Here is a 3,988-nt window from a genome sequence, read left to right as displayed (position 1 = left end):
TGTAAGCAGAATAAACCCTTTCCTTCCCAACTTGCTTGGTCATGTGTAGGAATAAAAACCCTGATAAGACAGTGATAAGTGATAAGACACTGTATCACTGACCATAGCTTGTGTAACTTTGACACTTCAAAGCTGACACCCACAGTGACACACTTCCCCTAACAAAGCCACACCACCTAACAGCACTACCCTCTGTGGGCCAAGCAAATCCATGAAGGGCATGGGTTGGGATAATTCCTATTCAAACTACCACATAACCCTTCCCCTTTAAAATATTTTCAACACTTTTCTTGATCCAGAGTTTCCTGTGTCCAGATAAAGCTTTACATGTACAACTGTTCCCTTAATCTCTGGATGTTAGGATGTCAGATTGACCGGCTTGTGAAATATTTAAATTTGATCCTCACTATCTGCTGTGAACGGATTGGATCAGGCTCTGTTGAGACCACATTTCTTCTGATCGTGTTTGTTAATGAGTGATTTGTGAAAGTGCAAGGCTCTGCACTTTCATCTTTTAAGACTTATGTGAGACATTACCAGTTCCCCATATTTCTTTCAGAAGGACACAAAAGGGACATCATTATCCACTCCCCTCTCTTTAAAAGTGAGAAGCATGTGTCCAATTAAACCCAGGACTGCTTCTTCATTGTTCTGGATGAATAATTAACCTTTCTAAATGCTGACATCAGGAAGCTCTGGAACCCTCTTGTTCTTCCTGGGGACTGATAAAATAAAGAACAGAACTGGGCTTTTTAGCATTTTCTTTTTAATCACATATTTAATATGTGCAGAATATTTAATAACAAGAAGCGAGTGCTAAAATCTTAATGTTGACCCTGTGTTATTATTTTGTTTATTCTTCGGTGATAAGGATTTTATTATTAATGGGCACGTCTTGCAAGTGATAATGTTCTCTAATGCAATCATTTGGAACAATATGGCCACCAATCTTCTTTCATTAGTCACACGGGAACACTATAAATCAATTTATATGATCTTTGCAATTGGAATTTGCCGGATGCCAGCTGTGTTAATTTCCGTTAATTATCAGTCTTTTGAATCTCATTCTTTCTGTAAGTAAGATACACACTTTAGGACTTTTTTACTATATAGTTTAAATTGTCTGCTCATCCTCCTACAGATCTCCTACAAGGTTCTTGCCCCTCTAAGTTGATTTATAAGGTAACCTTGAGGCGAGGAGAGGAATTTAGTTGGCTGCTGTTTTAATAAATGGCTTGTCAGCTCCTTTAATGCTATGGTTATTTCTTTAGCTGGAGCAGTTTCTAGATAGCAGGCCTTTGAATCCCTAATTATTTTAGGGGCTTAGCCGGACATTCCTAATAATGTCCAGCAAATACATACTCAACTGCTAGAGAGAAAACAGCTTTGATTTGTCTCCAAGTTGTGATTTTTGTTAGGCGCACTAGTCAATTTCAGAGCTGAAATGTAATGCAATCCCTTTATGTCTCACCTGCTTTGGCACTGCGCTCCTCCCTTGTTTATGCTTACGTTACAGGAGTCAGATTTTTCTCTGGAATTGAAGATTTGTTCACCTCAGCTTCCCTGATCAAATTCATTCGATTTACTTTTTCACAGTGAGTTTTCACCTTCAATGTGCATGCAGTGAATCTTACAATAAACTATATGGTTCTCTCTCCTTTTTGCTGTCCTTTTGCAGTCTTAAGATTTTGTCCTAATTGTATCGCAATCCACTATGATACCCAGCTAAAAATCTCAAGATGCCACTCCCATTTTCCTGTGCATCCCCAAGGCTAGATGGGCAACCTGAGTGTTGTTTACTCTTCTTGCTCCTCCTTAGCTCTACAGTAGCTAGCGACCATTTCCAGACTTCTAGAATTTCTGTCTTTTTTTTTTTTCCTTTTTTTTTTTTTTTTCGGAGCTGGGGACCGAACCCAGGGCCTTGCGGTTGCTAGGCAAGCGCTCTACCTCTGAGCCAAATCCCCAACCCCAGAATTTCTGTTTTTGAACATGACCTTTATCCAGTCTTTTCCTCACTTCTATCTCCTATATACATACGTGAACAATTACACAATATTTGGCATAACACACAAATTTGAACTTAATGCTCATTGGATGAAACTGATAGTTTTTAGGTTTTTAAGACTTTACTTATTTCTATTTTTATGTTTAAGCATGTTTTGTTTGTGGCTATAGCTGGATACTATTGTATGCAGTAGTATGGAAGCCAGAAGAGGATATCAGATCCTCCAGAACTGAAGTTACAGATGGTCATGAGCCCCACGTGGGTTCCAGAAACTAAATCCAGGTGTTTTCTGGACAAGTAGCTGTTGTCTTTAATGAATGAGCCATCTCTGCAAACCCCAAATGGAGAGTTTTAAGAACACATTCACTAAATGTCCCCACCCATTTGTTCATTGGATTTTTATGAGGCAGAGTATCTCTATGTAGCCCAGCTTGGTCTCCAACTCAATATGCTCCTGCCTCCGCCTCCTAAAGCTAGTATTATAGGCCTGAACTCAGATTAGGACAATAATAATTTTAAAGAAGACATGAAGCAGGGAGGTGGAAATAGTCAAGGTGAATACACTATATACATGTATGAATTTTTTAAAGAATAAAACCAAAATATAATCAAAAAAGAAATATGACAAAGGATAAATATAGGTTAAAGAATACTTTTGGTTGATGGACAAATCAGAGGAGCGCTGGTGCCTCAGCAAAGTCTCCTGGTGACCATGCTCAGGGGTACAAAGATTTTAAAAGCCAAAACCAGAGACCATAATTTACATCAACTTAGATGAGGGTCATTTTGGACTGAGCATAGTAATTGTTTTAGACATAATATGCCAATTATTTTTGACTCATATTTTTCTAGTTATTTTTGTTTACTTTATTTTGGTTAATACATACGATTAATACTATAGTTCAGGCCAGGAAAATCTCAAAATGTGTTGCCAGGGCAGACATGATTATTGGGAGAGGGGAGTAGATAACTGTCTAAGCAAACGCACAATAGAGCCAGGTGCACTCAATTATCCATCCAGAGATGAACGGATAAAGGAAATATGACACGGACATATTTAGCTCATACATGGTTGAAACTTCCAAGTTCTAGCCACAAAGAAAAAGGCAACTGCAAGGGAAGACATGAGGCAGTCACCTTCATTTTGCTATTCTAATGCATACTGGATATATGTGCTTTAAAACAATGCCTAGTACATGAGAAGTCTACAGTTTTATGTGTCAATTAAAAATTAATTCTTAAAACTTAGTTGTCCTGCTACATTAAATGTGCCTGTTAGCATTACTCTATTTCCTGTTGTAGGTCCCGTTTGTAAAAGATGCACCTGTCCTTTTCAGTGACCTAACCCTGGAAGACACCTATACACCAGGAAGAAGGAAGGGCAGACTTGAAGTTTACATTTAAGTTTGGGATAGGTGATTATCAGATCTCTACCTGAGCGCTCACAGTCTTAAAATGATCAGTACCCCTTGCACAGTCTCTTTACTCTGTCCAAATAACTGTCAGCTTCAGTGTGCTCTCATTTGTTGGGAAGACATCTATGGTAAATGAAGAGCTGTCAGGATGCTACCATCTCTTGTAGGACTTCACAAGTTAGTGTAGTGGCTATCGCCAGCAGTGGGCTAGGGTCTGATTTCTTCCACATTCACTAGGCAAACATTTCCTAGTGAAAGCAAAGTGACTTCGATTGTGGGCTTGATGTGCAGTTCCCAAATGACACCAGTGAACATTTTTTTCTTGTGTCTGTTAGCTATTTGTGTGCCTTTTCTGCAGAAAAAGTCTACTCAACGTTATGGCCATTTTAAGTTGCATTATTTGTCCTTTGATTGCTGTGTGTCACTGACTTTGAGTTTAGGACATCTGTCGTTTTTTCTATTTTTATGGCTGCTTGTAACTCTTTTCAGTTATATCTAGTCAAGCATTTATTTAAACACCCATTAATCACTTACAGTCTCCTATATCTGCGCTGGAAATAGAGAACCC

This window comes from Rattus norvegicus, chromosome 16 (assembly GCF_036323735.1).
Source record: "Rattus norvegicus strain BN/NHsdMcwi chromosome 16, GRCr8, whole genome shotgun sequence".
NCBI lineage: Eukaryota > Metazoa > Chordata > Mammalia > Rodentia > Muridae > Rattus > Rattus norvegicus.
This window is presented reverse-complemented; position numbering follows the sequence as displayed.